Here is a 24,922-nt window from a genome sequence, read left to right on the forward strand (position 1 = left end):
CTGTTATTCCTTAATTTTCACAGAAACTATTTATTTCCGAAAAAAATTCAAGGGAAACCAGGGTTATAAGAATGACGTATTTTACCCGTTTATCGATGATTATTACCTGTAAAATATTATACGCTCCGGCTTGTGTCCTGTATTCCTTCTGAATGAAATCAACAATTCCCTGAGAGAATTGATATGCTTTCATATTTCAGTTTCAAAAGCCAAACCAAATAGGAACAGAATGAAAAATATTATAAGCAGAGATGCAAAAGAAGAATTTAGAATGACCCCTCTTTCATGCTTGCACAAACATTGCTTCAAAAAAGCTTAAAAAAAGCTTAATTCAGTCAAGCAGGTCAAACACTCGGCCACATTTGCACATATTTTCTGTTTTTAGGGATAGACAAGAAATGTATACTTTATCATGCCTCCAGTTGCAGACCCTCGCACAGGATCCTGCCAGACTTGTAAAGATCCTGAATGAGTTCCTGACGATGTGCCTGAGCACAAACTAAGCCTGCATATTTAGTGACTTCAGGCCAATCTTGAGACGCTACAACCTGAAGAAACGCATCAAACAAAGAGCCATTATTATTAAATCTGTCATATGCGCAAGAAAGAACAAACTCCAAAGATTCAAGCAAATCTGGGTCAAAACTTACAGCAGCTATCGATATTCTACACACAAAAGAGCTTGCGTTGAGACTCGAGGTAACCTTAATCTTGAGCTACGTTTTCCATAACCGCTCAAATTTACAATTTTTTTACAAGGAATAAACATTTAACACAAGTTTCCGTCTAGAATGCAGAAAATGAAGGCCAATGTGACAGCAAATTCTATCCATCCACGCATTGTAAGGACCAGAATTACTAGAGACGGCGACGGACTTCTCACAGGTAACAGTAATATGTTTATCTTGCTTTGTTATTTTTTGTATTTTCTTCTTGGAAGCTACCCTGCAGCTCAATATCATATTCTCGGAAAAATTGATGAAATAATTGCTTTGCCTTCTGCCGATTTGGTTTTCTTCCTTGCATCAAAACTTCTCAAATCGATTTATGTTGACGCTGCGACGCTGTTGAAGAAAGCTATGGACGGCATGGAGAAATAGTTCCGAAGCCTCCTCGGGGAGCTCTCGCCAGATTGTCTCGTCCATAGCCGCACTGGTAACCTGGCCATTTATACCCTTCCTCCTAAGTACACGAAAACCCTCAGTAAACAGTAAGACTACCCTGAGTAAACAGTAAGACTAGACTAGATTCTTATTATTTGTAGCATGGTTCTGGCAGTGTTTTGCAGGTCTGGAGAGCCATGTTTCAGGTCTGGAGAGCCATGTTTCAGGCACAAGTGTTGCAGATTTGGAGAGCCATGGTGGTTCTCATGGCCTTGTTTCCCACGTTCCGTACAAACACGTTGGTGCGTACAAACACGTTGCTGCATGCATGTCCATCACATGTCTCCTGTGTAACGTGTGGCCTCGTCTTAAGATATATTTGTTAACGATATCGAAATCCATTACAAGTAATTATTACCTATGAAACGGACGTTGCGTTGGGTAGATACATTATTATCCTAACATTTTGCTTACTTTTACATAGCTACGTAATTATTACAATTTACAATCCATAAGCCTTGAATCAGATTTTAATATTGTCGGCCAATGAGATTCTCTCTGCAAGAAGGTTTTCTGTTTACTTAAATTCTCATTTTCTGCGTACCCACTGTGACAATCCTTCTGAAACAATGCAATTCAATCCTTCTAGCGGTGACAACTCTTTCGAAGGAATGCAAATCAATCCAAAATTCGACCCTACTCAAGATGCCGAAAGTTTTACCAGAACGCAGCGTTCGCTCATGCGAGATCTTCATCAAAATATGTTCTCCTTTCAAACTCATACTTCCTCGGTCGCTCATTATCCCCGGAAGCCCGTCGCTAATCATCCCAACGAAGCCGTTTTAGGTAAAAAGATTTTGGATACATGGAAGGATTCAGCTCCACGAAGTTCAAACTCCTCAGAAATGTCATCTCTGTCTAAGAACCAGAAGTTGGCAAACTCTAAAGAGATGGAATATACAACTGTCATAACTCCGGTAAAGCTTTTAAATCACTGCAAATTCCTCTCTTTTGGTTGTACATTCTGTGAATTTCTATGCATTTTGTGCTGTTTAAAATCTAAATATGATTAGTTGTTACAATCTGGCATGTTAACTGAGATATTATGTTAATTTATCAAATTCACTGTATCCAGGGCATGGAGACAAGCAAAAGGAAATCAATCATATGATTAGATATTTGCTAAAAATTATAATGAAAGATTAGAAAAGCTTAATCATTCGATTCTTTTATTTGTACGACTAAGAACGCTCATAGAGTCGCTGTGAAAGACGAAATAGTTTTATAATTTAGGTTGAAACATTCATAGACTTTCACTCGGTTTGCGTGCTTCCCTCTTGGCTCGTCCTTACAGTGATATCCCACGGTTTCCACGCGCATTGTCCTGAAACTAACCATATTTATATGCTGCCAATCACTTGGGGTGAGTTGTTTTAGCTATGACTTGGCATAAATCACTAAAAAAATATGAAACAAACTGTGAATACTAAGATTTAGGTAAAGCTACAATTACCTTTAAAGTCATAGCTAAAATAACTATGTCTAAGCACATGAACAATACCTTTAAAGTCATAGCTAAAATAACTATGTCTAAGCACATGAACAATATAAGCTCTAGACATGAACAATATAAGCTCTATTCTAATATAAGACTATAAGCTCTATTCTAATATAAGACTATAAGTATATAAGCTCTATTCTAATATAAGACTATAAGCTCTATTCTAATATAAGACTATAAGTGTAGATTAAGAAGATGCGAAAGCCATTATACTAAATAGTTTACTATGTGATTACAATAATGTTAAGACTATAAGTGTAGATTAAGAAGATGCGAAAGCCATTATACTAAATAGTTTACTATGTGATTACAATAATGTTATTTTTATTCTGAACTAATTTCTTTGTAAAATTATAAAAAAAAAAATTATTCTACTCTTAAATAAAGAAAAAAAATTCATGGTAAGAGATATAAAAAGCCATTCTCAATTTTAAATAATTATAATTATTTTAAAAAATCATAACAGGTCAGCATAAGAGATGCATAAATTTTTTAATTGGTAATCATAATTGGTAATCATAACTATAAAAGATGTGTTCACTAATATTCAAATTAACTTTCCTGGTCATATATCGTTTATAATAAACGACTTAACATAACTGTATCTATGTCAATATACAATACTCAAATGACTTTTCTATCATTTTCTACCTAGCATACTGTTTTCATTTTAATTTTTAGTTTCCGATCTATTTTCACATATCTATCGTAGTCATCTTGTGGTTTGTCTATCACTTCCCAATCGTCATCTAAATCATGACCACCGTTTTCTATATCAATTAACTCGAAATCCAATATCACCCTGTCTTTGCTTGATGAGTCTTTTAGAGAATTATCAGCTCTGGCATCCATAGATTCTTTGGGTCTAATTTTTTTACCATTCACAAAATTCGTCCTTGATTTCTCTTTTGATTTCCTGGATTCTTGGGGTTTAATGCCCTTAGCTGAAGACTCATTGTCATTGTCAGTTGTGCTTCCAGAGGGGTTTACGTTGTTCTTTATCTTGGCAGTTATATTTCGAACTTCAGTGTCAGAGCTGCGCAGTGGATGCTACCCGTGGGAAATTGTTTATTTACCGAAAATTTGAAAAGGGAAGGGTTTTATAAAAATCTATTAGAATCTGTACCATAATGCAGTTAGTGCTCTCCAATTGCTTCTAGCATGAATGCCAATCTAGATGATACAGAATGGTGCACGCTGAACATCAGGCACTAGATCATCTTGTGTGTTCCTGAGTTGATTAGGAACTGGCTACAGGTCGTGAATGAAGAATTTGCTATTGCTGAGGCCCTCATGGCCACTGTTCATGCAACAACAGGTACGCATGGGCCTCTTTGTTTTAAGTCCTGAATTTAAAATGATAATAAAGTTGTTATGATTCTTTTCTTCTGATCCTTAGATCCAGAGCTGACTACTTTGCTTTAAACGTGATATAAAACTGATTTTTACTTAAGACGATCTACAAATCTGTTACCATAATGCAGTTAGTGCTCTCCAATTGCTTCTACCATGAATGCCAATCTAGATGATACAGAATGGTGCTTGCTGAACATTAGGCACTAGATCATCTTGTGTGTTCCTGAGTTGATTTCTTATACTACTTGAAAATCTTCATTCTTGACACATTACAAGCAAAAAGAATGCTATTATTTGGCAGACCTAGGCAAATAGTAAGTGGATTACTTCTGTATGCCATCGTAAAGACCATCTATTCCTATGCATGTTCGTATGGGCTTCATATAGAGTTTAGTTTAACAGTTCTTCTTGTTGAAAGTTCTGAGAGGGTCCCTTTCTCATTATTAAAGCTATTTCCTATTCACTGATTTTATTCTGTTTTTGTTTTCTTTCGATGTATGTTTTCTATCATACTTTTTTAAACTTGTTTTGTGTCCTTAGTCAGACACATCCTAATTCATGATTGCTTACAAATGATGTTCAGAATCAGAGGATTTTGTACCGGCTGTTCCAGTTGCTGCTAAAGAGAAACCTTTGGTCCTTAGTCACACATCCTAATTCATGATTGCTTACAAATGATGTTCAGCATCAGAGTATTCTGTACCGGCTGTTCCAGTTGCTGCTAAAGAGAAACCAAAAAGTGCGTGCCATGAAGACGATGCTGAATGGTAAAATTCCAAAGGTCAGTGACAAGGTTTGCAGTAGCATCACTTGGTGCAAGTTTGATTTCAACGATGGTGTATACAGAAGCTGCATTTTGCTTCTTAAAAACTCAGTTCATTGTTTTATGCCATTGACTATATATTGATATGTGTTTTCCTCTACTTTGTAGTGCCTAATAGACAGGCTCAACTTCACGCAGGGACTCGCTGCGTCGCAGCTCCCCTTGTTTTTAATTAGAGAGACAATGCATCTTCAATAAAATATTAATACATTCGAGAGCCCGAAGTCCCATCTTGTCTGCCCACGATATTCCTGTGGAGCCCACATGAAAGCCGGAAGCAATATGGAATCTTACCATTTTGGGTCGTTTCGGGTGCATGATGTGATCGTTAAATCACCTAAAGTAATGCATACGTAGTACTACCCTTCCCCTGAAGTGAAAGGTCCATTATGAAACAGTTAAAGTCAATTTCACTTTATGAGTGTTCTCGATTTGTCAAACTGAATGTATGGAAAAGATTATCCTTCCAAAAACTCAAATAATTGTACGTTGTCCTAAAAGTCAGGGGAAAAAGGAATATCAAGGAAAACATCAAATAATAGCTTCTTAAATTTTAAGGATTAAGACTCAAGCATAAATTTTAAATATTAAAATTGTATTTTAATATATGTTAAGGATGAGTAATAGTGGGATTAAATTGATTTGTTATTAATTATTATTGAAAGTTATTTTATAACGGCTTAGTTATTACTTCAAAAATTATGGGTAAAATTATGAGTTATCAAAATTTTGGGTTAATAAATTATTAATTATCGTATAAAAAATGATTTAATGATTAAGCTAACTTTAATTTAACATTTTTTTCTTTAAACTTGATTTGGGTTTCCCTTAACCAAATTTGTTAGAAGTGATTATGCGAGCCTTCATGGCTCACCTCCACATCTTATTCCCCTAAAGTCTATAACCAGAGCACCTAAGAATTCGATATGCCCCCCCCTCCATCACTAGGTCTACCTTTAGACTTCAAGGGTACGCATGACCTATCATGTCTTATAGTTGCATACCCATTTACATGAAATTTTTTTAAATTCCATTAGAACCTTTTTTTTTAATTGTTGTTATCTTAACAGTTATGCCACCATTCTCTCACCTTTGCACACTTGATGCTCTCCTTCTGCACCAAAATCCTTGGTCATAGACAACTCTGGTTGGATCTCAATCCCCATTTCTAGCTCTCATTCTTGCTCCCCATCTTGGGTTCATACTCTTTCATGTGCATGGTGTTAGAGCCTAAATCTGCCTTAGGCTGAAGGAAGGCAAAATTCAGGATAACCACAAACCACGCTCAGCCTCGTAGCTAGCCCTACGAGGACAGGAGAGGGCTCTCTCCTGGTCAAACTCAATAAAAATATGCAATAGGGTCCGAGATGAGTTAAATTGGTAACTGATTTTAGGCTAGTAAATAAATGTGACAGAGGTAATTTATTAAATGACTGAATTTTCTGGGCTGTATGGGACAAAGGACAACATGAGCTGGGAAATTAAATCAAAGACACAGGGTATTTAGTGAGGCAAGATAGGCAGGAGGTTTAGCAATCAAATTTAAATAAAATGGAGTGGAAAGGCTGTTGAGAGGTTGAAAAGGGCATAATGAATGAATCCTTTTCAAACAGAAGAAGAAACACAAAGCAGGAATGCCTTCCCAAGGCAGAGCAGTGAACTGGATTCCACCTTTCTTACTTAAAATCATTCAACTGGAAATGAAAATGAATGAACTGTAAAACATAACAAGATACATATGAAACAGAAAGAAGGAACATCTGCTAAACTCATACCACATGAATCTCATGAATCAGAGCTGCATCATTTTATTAATTTCTTGGCCAAACTGTACAGTGAAGCGCTGAGTTTTTCCTCCACACCTTTCCCAGAACTCCAACACTTTACAAATGATTTACAATACAATAAATAAACTCCACTATGAGAAAATGGATCGACCAAAAATGGGGGATGTTTAATCATTATTAACAGAAGATGAAAAGCCAACCATCTGTAAAAGGAGTAGCGTTCAATATGAAATCTGTTTGATGACCAATGAGTAGGCAGAACCCGTAGCATAGACCTTTTGAGTCGTAACTGAAGACAAAAATAGACCTCTGATCCTATTTCTCCGCTATGGTTGATATTTTCGTTTTAAATTTAGGCGTTTCGGTCTTTGACTGTTCACCTTCCGCTTGCCGTTTGAATAAAAACCAATTTTTTATAATTAGCATCCTTTGCAATATTTGGGGCGCTTTCATTTCGATGTAGCAACTTTTCAGGCATGTTATTTCGCTCATATATAGTGATGATATGAGTAAAGAACATCGTGGAACATATTCCATATGCCTATCAAAGATTCCCATCTAGATTTCCTCGGCCTCTTCTATTCTTCGCTTTTTGACAAGAGCATTCAATAACATGTAGTATTATATGATCAGATTTCACCCATCGATAAGTATTTCACCAACATGGAGCGAGAAGAGCCGAGTGATTTGAATTCTTGCAGAGCAACGATAAAAATTTGCTTTGTCTGCCCTGTGCGTCGCACTCGAGCCCAACGCGCTGCGCTCACTGTATGCGCCATGCTTGTGGGAAAATACACAGTGGCAGGAGGCCATGTGCACCGCGACCTCCCAATGCGTCGCGCCTTCTCCCAATGCACCGCGCGCATTCCAAACACATAGTTTCACCTCGACTTCTTTGATGTAATGATGCCACTTGAAAAAGGCCCAACAGAGGTGCCAAGTGAGTCCATTGCAACACAATTCATCAAAGTATTTTGGGATTGGCAAAAGCTGGTTGTTTCTGGTGAGTTTAGCTTTTCAATTTGGCAGTGAATGTATGTTCGACTAGGAAGAGTTGTCTAGCGTCTCTTCAATGGGTTGAATCTTGAGTAGAAACAGAATGTTTTAAATCGAGCTTCATTGCCATCTAAGTCCAAAATATTGCCCTCAGATCTCCAAATCTCATTCTTGACAGAGACATTTACTGCCTGGTACTCTTCAGTTACCCAGAATTCAAAGTTGAATAACTCATGGCCATAAGTCAAATGTCTTCTTAACCCCGTAAAATTGGTGCAATGAACCAAACAAAAGGGAAGGAGAAATTTTCAGTAACTTCTGTCTTCTGCAATGTATTGTTATAATACCTATAATTGAAAATCACATTTCCAGTCCTCAATCGAATAATACGGCTAATGAGCATAATTGCAGATCCTTCCCATTGCAAACATTCCTAGGGTCCACACAACTATGAGGCAAATCCATGTGTTGTTTAGCGTTTTGAGCGAGGTTTGACCATTTTCGGGCCTCTGGCTGTATGCGCCGCACGGCAGGCCCAATGCACCGCACGTCACCATTGCGTCGCGCCAGTGTAAATTTACACTGCGTGTTCACGCCCAGTGCGCCGCGCCTGGGAACTTAATGCGTTTTTCGCCCAATTTCTCACTTGATTGCTCTGCCTTGCTTCTCTTTTACAAATGATCTTTTCAAATGAAGGAATTGCTTATAAACAAAGAGCCTTTGAGATTTTAGCTCATGAAACCCACTTTCATAATGTTTGCAGAACTTTGGCATTTTCACATAACTCTGTTTTTGCTTCCACTTTGATTTGTTGAATTGATGATGAATCTCTTTGTCTATTCTGTAGGGATGAATGGGCTGGAACTTTGCAAAGGATGAACAGGGCTGCTCCTAAAGATTTTCACAATTGAAAAACTTTGACAATTACATGACAGAAATGACAATTTTCTTCAAAACAGAGAAAAGTCATGATCAAGCGATATAACGATGAAATTTTGCGATGAAAACTTATTTGGAAACCTCCCTCATATGCCTGCTGATGTTATTAGTTATTCTGAAGACTAAACCCTAGACCTAGTGACTGAAATGACTTGCTGATCAAGAGACTAAAACATGACTGTAAGTGACCTTAAAATTGATTTGACAAACAGACCTAAACCAGCAGGATAAGGCATGAGGGGAATGAGTAACAAGGCCCTTACGTCAGATTATGGCATGCCCCTAGCGGAATGCAAATGAATGAACTGTATGAGACACCTAAAAATGAAATGCAATAAGAGAAATGATCTCTAACGGAGGGATGTAAAGACCGACTCTAACATTGGCTCCAATGGGGATGGTAGCTCCTTGGAGGTGCCAAGAACTACAGATCTTTGGGAGAGCAGACAGTGCCTTCGTCCATTGGGCTATGGAGTCAAAACATGGAAACTGACATTATGCAGACGGACTCTGACTGAAGACTAAAACTGAAAACCATAATAAAACCAAACATGACTAAATCATAACTAACAAACTGGAAAGATGCTCATATTTGAGCTTATTCATCAAACCTACTCTAATTACTCTTTCCACCACCCAATCAAGTGAAATGGAATAGGCAATGCAACCATGTAAGCATCATGGCTGATATTTGATTTCTTCCCAAATGCTTTCTGAAGCGTAGGAAAAGGGAAGAATCGAAAGGCAACTCCCATGGAAACTCGGAATCAAGTTCACTGCTGATAAACTTGCAAAGCATGAATTGGATGGATGACTTCAAGAATATTGCAAAAGGATCTTCATAAGAATTGCCATTGATTTCCATTAACACATTACTGCTCTGGTCCAAGTAATCTTCATAGCTGGATTTTAAAATTTTCCTCATATCTGTGCTGTCTTTCTTTGGTGATAGCAGCAGGTTGTCAAAAGGATCCTGAATTTCGTGAATAACCAAACCCTGTTGCTGATTCCAAACAGAACAAAAGTCTCCTTTATCAATCTCCTCATATGACTGCAAACCTTGGTATGGGCTATGCAATGAACAATCTGTTAAACAAGACAATGAAGGCGACTTTTGAATAAGATTATTATCAACATTCTTTTCTGGCACATGGTTAGCTAATGGAGAAGAACTTTTATAGCAAACATCATCCAACACACAAGCAATAGGATCATCAAAAATTTGAGAAGACTGCTATGATGTATCCATTAAAACTGTATGACATTTTATTGGCTGTCCATCTTCTTCTTTAGAGATATTATGAAGATTCTGCCTTATAAACTGAAATGCTTCGAAACAAAAGGGTACAGAATCCTCTTGCATCATTAGATCATGTATTTCAGATTCCACGCCTTCATCTATAATCTGATCTTCAATTGTGTTTGGTGGCTGCAAATCTGGTGTTGGGGAGGGTTTTGTATCCAAAATGATTTCATCAATCATTTCAGGGGAATATTTCTTATTAACAACTTGCTCAAGAATTTTTCCATTTGTTTCATCCTCAACATTAAAACTGAGAGATTGTTGATTTCCCACAGGCTGCTCATTTGAAGATTTACTATGCAATTTACCCTTCAAAAACTGAAATGATTCAAAACAGAAAGGTAGGGAATCTTCTTGTATTATTTGATCATATGTGCCAGCTTCCATGTCTTCATGTGCAACTTGATAATCAATGGCATTTGGGGGCTGGAACTCTGAATATAAGAAGTCTGGAACAAAGTTTTCATCGCCCTCAAGAGGATCCAAATCAAGACTTGTTGACAGCTGATTTCTGATTGCATGGAAATTGTCTCTGATGAACTGAAATGAATCAAAGCAAAAAGGCAAAGATCCTTCACTTAATTCAAAATTTGCTGCAATTTCCTCGTCGTTGTCATAGCTGATATGCATCGGTTGATCACTGTACTCGAGCTGCTATAAGTGAACTTCCTCCTCCCACAAACTAGCTGCTGATTTGTCTGCAAGATTAGCTTCTGTTTGGAGAACATAATCATCATCATCATACTGATCAAACTGAGGCAAATCGTCAGTATAAAACACATCATCAAGCATACATGTCATATCAACAGATATTTCTTCTCCAAGATGATCTACAAAACAATCATTATGACATCTGGGATAAGAAACAAAATGTTTTGGATCAGCCACTTGTTCATGAACGTCATTTTCATTTTTTGCAGTCATTTTCCGCACCATCTCTTCTACTACACTCACCAAAATGTCAAGCCTTTCCTCTGAAGGTGTCGTTTTCTCTGGATCCATGTTTTTCATCTCTTCTTCCTTCAACCTTTCCCTTCTGATCAACAAATGAGCCTCTACATTTACTGCACTGTTCTGCATCTCTTCAAGTGTTGCAAGATTTCTTTCTCTCAGTTGAAACTCCATTTCCAAATCAAAGGCACCCGGATAGTGCAAGAGAGTAGATCTAGGAGGAGGCCTTATATCAACTGGCATCGAATAATAAACTTGGTTAAATCTGGCAGAAAACTGTTGTACTGTCTCCCCTAACTGTCTTTTCAACTGGTTATACTCTTCTAAAATAAGGAAAAGGTTCTGTCCAATCACCCACCTGTCAAGAAAAACTTTGACGAACTGCTGGAAATCTGAGATGCTCGCATCAGGCAGGGTTTTGAACCAACTCTTGACTTTGCCTTGCAAAGAAAGAGAAAAAAGCCTTATACTGACATCTTTGTTATCAACTTCAAAAAGGTCTAGAAAAGACTCAAAATTATGCACATGTTGCTCAGCATTGACATTGTTACATTCACCATCAAACCTCGGCAAGTATAGATCATAGTTTTTGGGGAAAGCATGAAGAACAGAAGGTAAAACAAGAGGTTTATACCTATCTGAGATTATAAAAGGTGTAGGAGTATATACAAGAGTGACGGGATCAGGTTTGTGTTCTTTAGGCTCCTCACGTTGAAAAGAGTCATCATGAGATGTGGAAAAAGTAAGGAGGTTAGGATCAAAGGGAAACTCAATATTTACACTTTTTGAATAGGTCGAGTGAAGATTTTGATCACCTTCATCATACAACAAATTCTGAAAAACTTTCAGGACAGCTTCAAGAACGGCAAAGAAGTAATTTACAAGAAAGCAGACCAGATCCTGAATACCACTCCACTTTGGATACCCGAACTTTATGTAAGATCCTTGCATTTTCTCAGAGAAAGAGTTAGTCCTCCAGTGCAGTCTTTACAGGAGTCACCAGGTGAATGATTTCAGCCTTCTTATGTTTGATCGTTGTCCACCATCAACCATTAGATCTGAACTTAATACATGTACTGGGGCAATTAACAAGTTAGGTGTCACGTTTACAAGCTAGACCGGAGATTGACTGAAGCAGCATTTATCTACTTCGTTAATGCAAAGCAAAAGTGTTTCGAAGTCTACCTGGCGTGACTTCAGGCTCCGTCTGTAGCTTATAAAACAAATGACATCAAGAAGCAAACCATTTTCTTCCCCAGTATGGTCACCACTATTTTAGAGCCTAGATTTGCCTCAGGCTGAAAAGGCAAGATTCTAGGTCCACATCAAACCATGCTCAGCCTCGTAGCTAGCCCTATGAGGACAGGAGAGGGCTATCTCCGGGTCAAACTCAATAAAAATATGAAATAGGGTCCGAGATGACTTAAAATGGGAACTGATTTTAGGCTAGTAAATAAATGTGACAGAGGTAATTTATTGAATGACTGAATTTTCTGGGCTGTATGGGACAAAGGACAGCATGAGCTGGGAAATTAAATCAAAGACACAGAGTATTTCGTGAGGCAAGATAGGCAGGAGGTTTAGCAATCAAATTTAAATAAAATGGAGTGGAAAGACTGTTGAGAGGTTGAAAAGGGCATAATGAATGAATCCTTTTCAAACAGAAGAAGAAACACAAAGCAGGAATGCCTTCCCAAGGCAGAGCAGTGAACTGGATTCCACCTTTCTTACTTAAAAGCATTCAACTGGAAATGATTATGAATGAACTGTAAAACATAACAAGATACATATGAAACAGAAAGAAGAAACATCTGCTAAACTCATACCACATGAATCTCATGAATCAGAGCTGCATCATTTTATTAATTTCCTGGCCAAACTGTACAGTGAAGTGCTGAGTTTTTCCTCCACACCTTTCCCAGAACTCCAACACTTTATAAATGATTTACAATATAATAAATAAACTCCACTACGAGAAAATGGATCGACCAAAAATAGGGGATGTTTAATCATTATTAACAGAAGATGAAAAACCAACCATCTGTAAAAGGAGCAACGTTCAATATGAAATCTGTTTGATGACCAATGAGTAGGCAGAACCTGTAGCGCAGACCTTTTGAGTCGTAACTGAAGACAAAAATAGACCTTCGATCCTATTTCTCCACTATGGTTGATGTTTTCGTTTTAATTTAGGCGTTTCGGTCTTTGACTATTCACCTTCCCTTTGCCGTTTGAATAAAAACCAATTTTTTATAATTAGCATCCTTTGCAATATTTGGGGCGCTTTCATTTCGATGTAGCAACTTTTCAGGCATGTTATTTTGCTCATATATAGTGATGATACGAGTAAAGAACATTGTGGAACATATTCCATATGCCTATCAAAGATTTCCATCTAGATTTCCTCGGCCTCTTCTATTCTTCGCTTTTTGACAAGAGCATTCAATAACATGTAGTATTATATGATCAGATTTCACCCATCGATAAGTCTTTCACCAACATGGAGCGAGAAGAGCCGAGTGATTTGAATTCTTGCAGAGCAACGATAAAAATTTGCTTTGTCTGCCCTGTGTGCCGCGCGTGAGCCCAACGTGCCGCGCTCACTGTATGCGCCGCGCTCATGGGAAAATACACAGTGGCAGGAGGCCATGTGCGCCGCGACCTCCCAATGCGTCGCGCCTTCTCCCAATGCGCCGCGCGCATTCCAAACACACAGTTTCACCTCGGCTTCTTTGATGTAAAGATGCCATTTGAAAAAGGCCCAACAGAGGTGCCAAGTGAGTCCATTGCAACACAATTCATCAAAGTATTTTGGGATCGGCAAAAGCTGGGTGTTTTTGGTGAGTTTAGCTTTTCAATTTGGCAGTGAATGTATGTTCGACTAGGAACAACTATCTGGCGTCTCTTCAATGGGTTAAATCTTGAGCAGAAACAGAATGTTTTAAATCGAGCGTCATTGCCATCTGAGTCAAAAATATTGCCCTCAGATCTCCAAATCTCATTCTTGACAGAGACATTTACTACTTGGTACTCTTCAGTTACCCAGAATTCAAAGTTGAATAACTCATCGCAAGAAGCCAAATGTCTTCTTAACCCCGTAAAACTGGCGCAATGAACCAAACAAAAGGGCAGGAGAAATTTTTAGTAACTTCTGTCTTCTGCAATGTATTGTTATAATACCTATAACTGAAAATCACATTTCCAGCCCTCAATCGAATAATACGGCTAATGAGCATAATTGCAGATCCTTCCCATTGCAAACATTCCTAGGGCCCACACAACTACGAGGAAAATCCATGTGTTGTTTAGCGTTTTGAGTGAGGTTTGACCGTTTTCGGGTCTCTGGCTGTATGAATCGCGAGGTAGGCCCAATGCGCCGTGCGTCACCAATGCGTCGCGCCAGTGTAAATTTACACTGTGTGTTCACGCCCAGTGCGCTGCGCCAGTTGCCCAGTGCGCCGCGCCTGGCAACTTAATGTATTTTTTGCTCAATTTCTCACTTGATTGCCCTGCCTTGCTTCTCTTTTACAAATGATCTTTTCAAATGAATGAATTGCTTATAAACAAAGAGCCTTTGAGATTTTAGCTCATGAAACCCACTTTCATAATGTTTGCAGAACTTTGGCATTTTCACATAACTCTGTTTTTGCTTCCACTTTGATTTGTTGAATTGATGATGAATCTCTTTGTCTATTCTACAGGGATAAATGGCCTGGAACTTTGCAAAGGATGACCAGGGCTGCTCCTAAAGATTTTCACAATTGAAAAACTTTGACAATTACATGACAGAAATGACAATTTTCTTCAAAACAGAGTTTTGAAGAAAAGTCATGATCAAGCGATATAATGATGAAATTTTTCAATGAAAACTTATTTGGAAACCTCCCTCATATGCTTGCTGATGTTATTAGTCATTTTGAAGACTAAACCCTAGACCTAGTGACTGAAATGACTTGCTGATCAAGAGACTAAAACATGACTGTAAGTGACCTTAAAATTGATTCGACAAACAGACCTAAATCAGGAGGATAAGGAATGAGGGGAATGAGTAACAAGGCCCTTCCGTCAGATTATGGCATGCCCCTGGCGGAATGCAAATGAATGAACTGTATGAGACACCTAAAAATGAAATGCAATAAGAGAAATGATCTCTGACGGAGGGATGTAAAGATCGACTCTAACACATGGTAAATTCGCATTCCAATTCCTCATGAGATTTCTTCCATTGAAACCCTAGCTGTATACTTTAATAGTCATGTCACAACCACTTCATCTTTCTTCATCATTTTTTGTAGCACCAACATTGGATCACTTTGAATCCATAGATAGTCTAATTTAACCTTACTCACTTTAGAATTTATTACTTCTAACAAATATAGATTCATCATTAATACACAATAAAACAAAAGCAAATTGGATATCAAGTGAACTATACCTTGTGGTGGGTATTTTTGCAGAAATAGACCTTCTCAAAAATAGAGTTTGTGTTTCCATCTCATCATTTGATTTAGATGACTCTACGTCCTCAAATTATTTAGATACTTCCTTCTTTAGTTCAAACTCCACTTTCTTGGATTTTGGTTCTTTTGGTTCATCTTCGTTCCTTGAAGTGCTCTCAACTTCTATAAAGACCACATTTCAGCTATACATTACTCTCCTTGTTATAGGATTCCATTGTTTGTAACCTTTTTCTCCATCTTTATAACCAATGAATATACAATTCTTTTCCTTATTGTCCAACATGCTCATGTTTTTCTTTGGTACATACACAAAAGCATTACAAATAAATACTTCAAGATGTGAAACAAAAGGTTTCTTATCAAACCATACCTCATGTGGAGCCTTGTCAACTAGCATTGAAGTGGGTGACCAATTTACTAGATAATAGGTTGTGGCAATAGCTTTTGCCCAAAATTGTTATGTTAATCTTACATTAATGAGCATACTACTTACCTTTTCTATTAACATCTTGCTCATCCTTTCCACCACTCCATTTTGTTGAGACGTGTATTGATTTTTAAATGTCATGGATATTCCATTAGACATTTCATCACAACATAATTTGATAAAATGTTATGAAATCTACACTATAAAGATTAAATTCCTTTACATTCTAATTTTGTTAATTACTATTTTTTTTTCTTATAAATGAAATAGATAAAATGAAAAAAATAGAGAACAAGAAATACAATCACACCAACCACAATGACAAAAACACTTGCTCTCAGAAACCCTTACGAGAAAATACGCATTTCGAAGGTGAGGTTACTTTTCTCTCTTTTTAATGGAAATAATACAAGTATAAAAGAGAAGGAGCTTTCTATGGAGTTACCTAATATTTATGAATCATTAGGTTATAACAACAAAACTACCCTCTTTATTATCCTCACTAACTCCCACTCCTAATTTCTTTGCTCTACTATGGAACAAGATACGGTAAAATAGAATGGAACCATAAAGTCCTCCGAGTGGCCCAGTTTTAACATTACTCGATAGTTAACTGGGGTCGTGTTTTACTCCTTCATATCTAAACTAGAGTTACAAATTTGACCCTTCTACAATCTCCCTCATAGTCCACATGTGGCTAGCCCCTTTTACATGAATAAAAAGGGTTGACGTGGCATCCATTTGAAACATAATGGTCAGACTAGAAGGTTAACTTCCAAGATGACTAAATTTTGCATATGAACTACGATTGATATATTTTGCACCATTGGAAAGATATTTTAGTGTAAAAAACTGTCATGAGGCTTGGTATTTATGTGAAAGAATTTAGACCCAAAAAATGTCATTTGAGGCTTCAAAACAACCCTTGAAGGTCTTAGTCCCCAATTCTCTTAACTTGAACCCATTGTTAAAAAGGACCTTGCATGCTAATTCCTCCAATTTTTCCACTTTGAAAGCATCGACATATATGGCACACAATGTATTGTCCCCAAAATATTTTAATGAATGAGGTGAGGAAATTTCTCCCCTGCATTCTCCTTGGAGTACCATTTTGCTTTTCCTAGAAGTTATCCTTTCAACCCAATCTTTCAAAAATAATATGACCAATGTCTTATAGTTTTGGACCTCTTCTAAAAAATTGTGTCCTCTACAAACTCTGCCTAAGCATCTGATGTTAAGTCCTCTATGGAAGGTGGTACATTCCCCTCCTCTTGATCTAACATGGAAGGCTCATAGAGTTTGAGATTCTCTGCTTTCATCGTTGAGTAAATGTGTATGTATGGGCGTAGACTAAGTCTATAGGAATTGTCTCCCATCTTTTCTAGTATCTTAAAGGGACCATACCACATAGCCTTGATCCTTTTACCAGGAAGCTATAGTCTTTCCTTACTCAATTGTAACTATACTTTGTCTCCTGATCTGAATGAATTCTATGTTCTGTGTTGGTCATGCTAGGCCTTATTATTTTCATGTGACTTCTTCAACATATCCTATACTTGCAAATGGATCCATGTTACAATGTTCTGGAAAAAAAAAAAAAAAAAATCTCGTAATGCTTCCCCTGTGATATCATCTGTTACTCCTCCTTATTATCCATATTAAACATCCAAAGGTGAAGGTGGTAAATATTCAAAGCAAGTTTCAAAAGGGGACTTACTAGTATAAGTGTGGATTTCTTTTTTATAAGAGTGATATAAATAAAGTATATTTTCAGCCTACGTCTTCGAATGCTTCTGATTATAGCCACTCAAAAGTTGTACCAAAGTCTTGTTTACTTATATTTTACCATTTGTCTATGGATGGAATGCTACAGAGCTCTTTAACTTTGTTTCCATATTCTCCCTCAATATAGTCCAAAATACAGTGAGAAATATGGTGTTTTTTTTCTAAAATTATGTTCCTCGATATCCCATAGTGCACATAGACCTATTTAAAGAAAAAAAATTATTTTTATTTCTTTTTTATGATCTATTTATAGGGCATGAGGATGCACTTCTTACTAAACCTACCAACTAAAAAAAATAGGTAGTCATGTCCCTTCTTTATTGTTGGTAAATGTCCCACAAAATCCATGGAAATTCTTTCCCAAGGATGAATAGGTAGACGTAAGGGATGTTATAAACCTTGTTTCTCATTATTGGACTACTACTACAACAAAGTATACATCCTCTAATGAATATTTCCATGTCTTTTTTCATTAAGTGTATTACACATACCTCTATAAGTTGGAAACTTTCTTCCTAACACAAAAAATTCCCTACTACCTTGGAGACATGAGCCTCTTTGATAAACTATAGTCACTGACCTTTAGAAACAAAAACCTTGTCCAACTTGTAGAGTAGCCCATTATGGAGATGATAGTCATCTATGTTGCCACCATCATCTGCATGAATCTAGCCCTATACTTACTTAAACACCTCAATGAAGTATTCATCTTCTTTATATGCATCTTTGTATGCATCATGGGTGAAAAAATCCATGTGCATTAGAGTTCCCAAAGATATAATTTTTGATGTGGTAAACCTTGAAAGCATGTCAACCAACTTATTTGTGCTACACTTCATGTACTTGATAACCGAAATTAAATTTTGAAAGAACCTCATCCACTTGTAGTTTATGGTTTGCTATAAACTAGTCTAGGACTATAAGTACTATAGTAGTTGGTGATTTTTTTGGATGATGGTCTACTTTCCAATAAGATAGTGTTTCCACTTCTTTACAACTTATGCAAGAGCATATACTTCCTTGTCATAGGTAGATTAGTTGAGGATGCCCCATGAAATGCTTCAGAATGATATCATACATGCCTTTTGATGAGCCTCATCATTGGGTAACTATATGGACCTTAATTCACCTCCTAGCTTAGTAAAATCAACTCTTCTCACAATTTATTACATATTTTGATTATATTTTGTTTAATGAGATGAGTCAAAGTGAGATATTATGCCTAGTGGACTAATGTGCATTGAATGCAGGTTTGTGAGAGAAAATCAGGGAATTTTGGCTAGATTAAGGGTTGAAACTCGAATGAGACAAGGAAGAGAGATTGTAGGAGGTAAATCCTCCTCATTTACTCCTCCCTCATTCAAATATTCCTCCATCAATCACACTAGCTCGGAGTACAAGCAGCCAAGTCATGGAGATCAAAAGGCAGTCGAGCAAGTGACAGTTAAAGAGCTAGTTTATCTCAAGTTTGGGAGTTGAGCCTCCCTAGATTTAAGGAAGTCATTGGAGACTTCAGTTGTATAAATAAATAGGCCTAGAGCCTCATTATGATTCAAATTTTTGCTATAAAAACACTAGTCATTTTCGAGTTCAAGACTTGTGGAAGACATTGCTATGTAATTTTCTATTTTGATAATGAGAATGAGCATTTCCTTGATCCAGCACTGAGCTAACTCAAAGGGTTGAAGCTCTTGGGTTAAGGCCCAACCCTAGCAACAAAGGCTCCTCTTATTGTATTTGTATGCTTAAATTGATTTCATAGCTCAATGGTTGAATTGTCTTTAGGATTATTTCATTGCAAGTAGTGTAGATTTGATTGGTTGCTTATTAGTTTGCTTCCATTTGTGCTTTACTTTAGCAGTAGTTTATAAGAGATAAAGGAACATCAAAAAGCTATCAATAGGTTTTTTGGCCTCACTTCTTCCTTCAAGGATCATGATTTGAGGAAAGAACTCTTATGTAACCCCAAAAAGATAGAATTCTAGTTTCTCATGGAATTTAGGGTTTTCTGTACTTAGGCCAGCATTTGATTAGTTTGTAAGAGTAGGATTTAGTTATAATTTCTTCCATCTTCAGTGTTACATTAGATCTCACCAATGATTCCATCTTTTTCTGTAAGTTTTCTTCATGCATGGAGTAGACAACTAGCTCATTAAACTCTGTTTTCTTAGATCATTGAAATTCTTCTTGCTTACATGATTTTTGGGTAAATGTCAATGTTTGATGCAGTGCGGGTATTTTAAAAGTACAGAGAGATCTCATAGTCATCAACCTCCTTCCAAATTCATCCATCCATGATCATTTCTTTCTTTCACTAAGACCTTTACCAATTTCATCATTTTGCAAGGAAACTTCTCCAAGCTTTTTGAACAAATCCAACCATATCCCAACTTTTGTTTTGAGTTTTGGGGTGATACTAGGTATTTCCTTGCCTCATTACATCACCTTCAACACCCATCCTTTTTCTCTTGGCTGTATCCTGTAGAAATATAGGCCTGAATTCTGTAGATTTTTAGGACATCCTGTAGGTTTTCCTGTAGTGACCTATTTTGAGGCCGAATTGAGAGAAAAGCCTCTAGGAAGCTAGGAAAGGTAACCTACTAGTATTCCAAACCTTCCAACCATTCACCAGCATCCCTAAACCACCTGCCACATCACCAAAAGAGATTAGCTTTCACACGTTCACATAAAAAAGACAAAAAGAAAAATAGATTTATTTTAGTCATTTCCATGCACAATAGTAGAATGTTTGATGTTTTGAATTTACATGCTTAGCGCAGTAGGATTACATGCATGTTAACTTAGAATTCTTTTGAAGCATAGCCTCTCAGCAGTTAGTTAGAAAATGGTGTGTTTTTAGCATTTGATTTCAGGTATTTTTCCTTACTGCAGTAGACAAGCTTTCTCTTAGAATAGAATTCTCTTTCCCTCATTAGCAATCAATCTTCTTTTGGATCCATATAAGTCTGGCTTGAAAAACCCTAGTGGTCTATCGCCGGCTGAGCAGTGAAAAAGAGCAGACCCATCACTTTTACTTGTGTATACAACACTATCACCTCCAAGTTTGTACAAATCTTGGTCTAGCTTGAAAATCCCTAGTGGTCTATTGCCAGCTGAGCAGTGACAAAGAGAAGACCCACCACTTTTACTTGTGTATACAACACTGTCACCTCCAAGTTTGTACGAACCCCGGGTTGATAAAGTAAAGTTGGCAGCCCCAGGAGTTGCAACATTCTTGCTCCAATACTGGTGCTCATAACTTTTTGGTGCCATTGTCGGGGAGGTGTCTGAGTAATATGTGATTACTGCTTTCTTTCTTACATTTCCTGTTTCTGCTATTCTTCTATTAGTTTCATTTCTACAAGAGTAATTTAGTTTGCTTTCTTTTCCATTTTGCATCCTTTGCTTCCTTTCCATTTTGCATGTAAGATTTCATTCAAGCAGTTAGTTTTCATTCAGTCGATTAGTTTTCATTTAGTTTGCAATTTGAATTATGCAATTATTTTCAAAGTTAATTGCATAATTGCATAATTCAATTATGCAATTACACACTATGCATAATTCAAATTGCAAACTATGCATAAAACAAAAACACTTCTTTCATGCCTCGTAGGAATAGGGATAACTTAGGGAAATTTTTGCCAAATACCCCCACCACTTCAAACAGCCAACCTTCCCTCTTCTTCGGTGGCTATGAATTGGAGGAACCCTTAGGTGAGCAACCAGAGAGATTTGAAGAGCCTACAGGGGGAGAAGAAGAAGAAGAAGAAGAATAAGAAGAAGAAGAATCCATTCCTACTGACCCAATGGCTGAAAATAAAAATGACAGAGGAAATAGAGAAAGAGTTGAGGGTACCCTCCCCATCAGGGAAACCAATGGGAATACTAAGATGAAGAATATAAACCTCTTTTCCCTTCCTCATTTCCATGGCCTGACCTTAGAATATCTAGACACTTTCTTGTCTAAGTTTGTTATCATATGCAGAACCTATGACCACATCAATGATGAGAAGAAGTTGAAACTTTTCCCATCCACTCTCAAGGATGCAACTTTACGCTGGTTCATGGGTTTACTTGGGGATATCATCACAACTTGGGCTCAGATGCAACAAGACTTCAAGAACAAGTATTGAGACTATTGCAGGTCTAAAGACACTAAAGAGGAAATTTTCAAGATGACCTTAGGGCATGACAAATCCCTAGAGGATTATGAAGAAATATTCTAGCTTAGCTACAAAAGGGCCAGATGCACACTTGACCCTGAGTCATTGAAGCTAGTTCTGCTTAGAGGGGTAAGGGAAGATCTTCTGGATACCCTAAACTTGTTAGCAGTAGGGGACATATACCAGTTACCCTATGCGGATATCAAGACTGTCTTTAGAAATCACTCTAGGGTAGTTAGGAAAAAGGGTAGTGGTAGTCAACCTATGGCTAGTCCATCCTCTTCCAATACATCCATCAAGGGTGAAATTGGAAACATGCTGGAGGATTTCAAGAGTAAGACGTTGCAAGCTATTGCCTACAGATGGACACTATGCACATTAAGAGAAAACAGGAGGAAGCAGAGAGAGCCTTAGCCATTTTCTTCCCTAGATGCATAAGGAGGCACCCTAGGAATGAATGTCCATTGAATTTGATTGAAATTTGCTCAGTTTGTGAAGAAAACCACTCCACAGACAAGTTCCCTTCTCTACCTGGACTAAAATCCGTATATCAAGAAGTTGAAGGGGTGACTGAACATCTCTGCTACATAAATCAAATGAGACCTCATGGGCCTCACCCATACCAGCAGGGCATGCAAGGGTCATCCCATGCATATTATAACCCCAACCAAACCACATCCATTCCCTCTTGGGGGCCCTCTGCTCATCCTTCCTGGTTTACACCTCCTCCTTGGTCCTTTGCACCTCAGTATAATTCCCAGCCAACCAGCTAGTCATTTCAACCATATGCTCTACCACAACATCACTGGAATGCACCGCCCCATGGGTGGAGCCCCCATACAACAATGCTCCAACTTTTTTTCCTTCACCACCTTCTCAACCACAGATTTTACATCCCACTCCAACTAAACAACCTAGACACCTTCCCCACCAAATCTGAACCCGAACAACTGACAGGCACAACAAGTATACAATGGAGAGATATCTTATCCTTCTTATGTTGTGGAGATTCAGGAAATCAACCTGAGATATGGGAGAGTACTCCCAGACAACCAACCTCTATCTCCACCTAGGGAGGTTGAGGAAGAAAGAGAGGAAAGGGTGCCTAAATTAAATCCACCACCCTTTCCTGAAAGATTAACCCAACCACTCCAACAGTTAGTCCTATAGTAAATCCACCACCCTTTCTTGAAAGATTAACCCAACCACTCTAGTATATGTCCAAGCAGTTAGTCCTATACCCTCCTTCCCAGCCATCTCTGGAGCATGACTTACCTTTATGGATGGAGGAGGATGAAGAAGATGAAGTTTATTCCATCCAACTCTATACCTTAGAAAAAACCATGGGAGGAGGACAACCGGATGAAGATGATTTGATTGAACACATACTCCAAAGTCTAACTCCCAGTACATTGTCCGTAGAAGAAGTAGTAAATGAAACCCAGAACAAAAATTAGATTGATCTTTGCTTGGCTGATTCCAACCCTACCCATGTCAAAACCATAGAATTTGGCCCTGAGAGATCTTTGAACATCAAGCCATCTCTTTCTGTTCACCAAGAAGAAAAGTTATGTAACATGCTAAAGGAACATCTGTATGCCTTTTCTTGGAGTTACAAAGAAATGAAGGGAGTTCACCCCTCGGTGGGTACTCACCACATTTATATCAAATAAGGTTGCAAACCAGTCCGACAACCCCAAAGGAGGATGAATCCAACTCTCAAGGATATAGTCAAAGAAGAACTGCAAAAGTTGCTAGATGTAGGATTCATTTACCCTATCTCAGACAGTGAGTGGGTCTCCATTGGTGTTGGTTCCAAAGAAAAATGGTAAGTGGAGGATTTTTGTCGATTATAGAGAGTTAAACAAAGCCACAAAGAAGGACGATTTCCCTCTACCTTTCATCGACCAAGTACTAGATGGCCTGGCAGGGATTTTTTTTCTTCTCTTTCCTAGATAGATTCAACAGGTACAATCAAATCCAGATCATCCTAGAAGACCAGGATAAAAAACCTTCACTTGTCCTTAGGATACTTTCACCTATAGGGTCCTTCCTTTTGGCCTATGCAATGCTCCTACCACTTTCCAGAGAACAGTTCCGAGTATCTTTGCTGAGATAGTCCATGATGCATTAGAGATTTATATGGATGATTTTACACCTTATGGGTGTGATTTCAAGGAGGCTCTATCCAACTTAGGTAAGGTGTTAAACAAATGCATTGAAATGAACCTGTCTCTTAGCCCTAAAAAATGTGAGTTCTTGATGACTGCAGGGACTGTGCTAGGTCATTCAATATCCCAGCAAGGACTGCAGGTGGACCCAAACAAAATAGCTATCATCCAAAGGGTCCCACCCTCGCAAAAGCAAAGAGATGTAAGAATTTTTCTAGGTTTAGCTGGATACTATCAGAGGTTCATAAAAGACTTCAACAAGTTAGCTTCTCCTTTATTTGGGTTGTTGGCCAAAGACTTTGAGTTTGTATGGTCAAAAAGTTGTCAAGAGGCCCTAGACACCCTGAAGGACAAGTTAACCACTGCACCGATTCTCTGAGGCCCAAATTGGGCCCTTCCTTTTCATATACATGTTAATGCCTCGCACAAAGCCATAGGAGCAGCTCTAGGCCAGATAGATGAAAAATTTTCGTATGCCATTTACTTTATCAATAAGAATCTGTTAAAAGCCGAACTGAGCTACACATGACTGAAAAGGAGCTCCTAACTGTTGTGCATTCATTGAACGAATTCAGGCATTACATTACAGGTTATCAAACATTTGTACATATTAACCATGCATCAATTAAATATTTAATGAATAAACCTGATGTGAATGCCCAGATTATTAGATGGTTACTTTTATTACAGTGGTTTGATCTAACTATTGTTGATATGCTTGGCAAGGAAAATGTTGTTGCAAATTTTTTGTCCAGACTAACTTTTCCTGTAGGTGAGGAAGGAATGGTTGATGATCGGTTACTGGATGAACAATTATTCACCATTTCAGTTCTCTCTCCATGGTTTTATGACATAGAAAACTATTTGGTATCTACACAGTTCCCACCGAATTTGTCCTCCAAAGAGAAAATCAAGATTGTGAGGAAGAGCACCCCATTCACTTGGATTGGGGGCAACCTATTCAAACTAGGCCCGAATCAAATTTTGAGAAGATGTGCCAGGGAGGAGGAAGTCTATGACATCCTTATGACCTGTCATGATGGGCCTTGTGGATGTCACTTTGTAGCAAAGAGGAAAACATTCAAAGTGTTACAAGT

At 37.8% G+C, this 24,922-nt stretch overlaps 1 long non-coding RNA gene across 3 annotated transcripts; it reads left to right on the plus strand.

The window, feature by feature from the left end:
- The first annotated feature begins 344 nt into the window (after positions 1-344).
- Positions 345-1,466, plus strand: LOC149215130 (uncharacterized). Of its 3 annotated transcripts, none has more exons than XR_016250451.1 (4): positions 440-699; positions 791-885; positions 1,074-1,155; positions 1,279-1,441. It is a non-coding gene; the product is annotated as an uncharacterized LOC149215130 (long non-coding RNA). The 3 variants fall into 3 exon arrangements; XR_016250452.1 differs by having other exon boundaries at positions 798-885; XR_016250450.1 differs by lacking the exon at positions 1,074-1,155 and having other exon boundaries at positions 345-699; positions 1,279-1,466.
- The last annotated feature ends 23,456 nt before the right edge of the window (positions 1,467-24,922 follow it).

Source organism: Pinus tabuliformis, chromosome 1_1 (genome assembly GCF_031772625.1).
Source record: "Pinus tabuliformis cultivar Carrire ecotype Pingquan chromosome 1_1, CPIR1, whole genome shotgun sequence".
NCBI classification, from domain to species: domain Eukaryota; kingdom Viridiplantae; phylum Streptophyta; class Pinopsida; order Pinales; family Pinaceae; genus Pinus; species Pinus tabuliformis.